The sequence below is a fragment of the Camelus dromedarius genome, chromosome 9 (assembly GCF_036321535.1).
Source record: "Camelus dromedarius isolate mCamDro1 chromosome 9, mCamDro1.pat, whole genome shotgun sequence".
NCBI lineage: Eukaryota > Metazoa > Chordata > Mammalia > Artiodactyla > Camelidae > Camelus > Camelus dromedarius.
Window position 1 is genome coordinate 70,857,656 of NC_087444.1, and position 1,184 is coordinate 70,858,839.

Sequence of the window (1,184 nt, forward strand, 5' to 3'; positions counted from 1 at the left end):
TTTGATTAATATTAATATTACATTAAATCTGTAAATCAGTTCGAGGATAATTGACGTACTTTGTTTTGAGTATTCTAATTCATGAACACTGTATATCTTGTCAATTATTTAGGTGTTTGATTTCTTTCAGTACTTTGTACTGTGTGGCAGACAAATTCTACATGTGTTGTTAGATTTATACCTAAGCATCTCATTCTTTGGAGAGATTGGCATTGTGTTTTAAATTTTGTTCATTGCTAGGGCATAGAAAAATTAAAAATTGCTAGGATACAGAAATATGATTTTGTGTGTGTGTGTGTGTGTTGACCTTGATAAACTACTTATAAATTCTAGGTCTCTGTAGAATCTTTAGAATTTTCTGGGTATGTAATTATTTCTTCCTTTCCAGTCTATATACCTTTTATTTCTTTTTCTTGCCTTGGTGCACTGGCAAGCACTTCCAATACAGTTTTGAATAGAAGTGGTGGGAATGGATATCCTTGCTTTTGTTCCCAGTCATAAGGGGAAATAATTCAGTCTTTACTAATGAGGATGATGTGACCTGATGGTTTTGGTAGGTGCCTTTTATCAAGTTGAGGAAGTTCTCTTCTTTTCCTACTTTTCTAGTTTTTTTTTTTTAAATCATTACTGGATGCTTTATTTTGTCAAGTGCTTTTTCTGTGTCAGCCAATATGATAAAGTGTTTTTTCTTTCTGAGACCAATACTGGAAAACTTTTTCTGAAAAGGACCATATGATGGCCATTCTGACAAGTGTGATGTGGTGTCTTATTGTGATTTAGATTTGCATTTCCCTGATATTGGTGATGTTGAGCAGCTTTTCACGTTCCTGTTGGCCATCTGTATTTCCTCTTTTGGAAAAATGTTTGTTCAGTTCTTCTGCCCATATTTTAAATGGGTTGTTTGCTTGCTTGCTTTTTAATTGAAGTACAGTTGATTTAAAATTTTGTATTTGTTTCTAGTGTACAGCATGGATGGATTTGGAGGGCATTATGCTAAGTAAAATAAGTCAGAGTAAAGACAAATACTATAAGATGTGGAATCTAAAAAAAATTACAGCAAACTAGTGAATATAACAGAAGAGAAACAGACTCACAGATGTAGAGAAGGAATTTGTGGCTCTACCCACTTTCCCAAGCACGTTCTGGGTATCTACCAACATCAGTAACTTTGAACTTACCTTTTA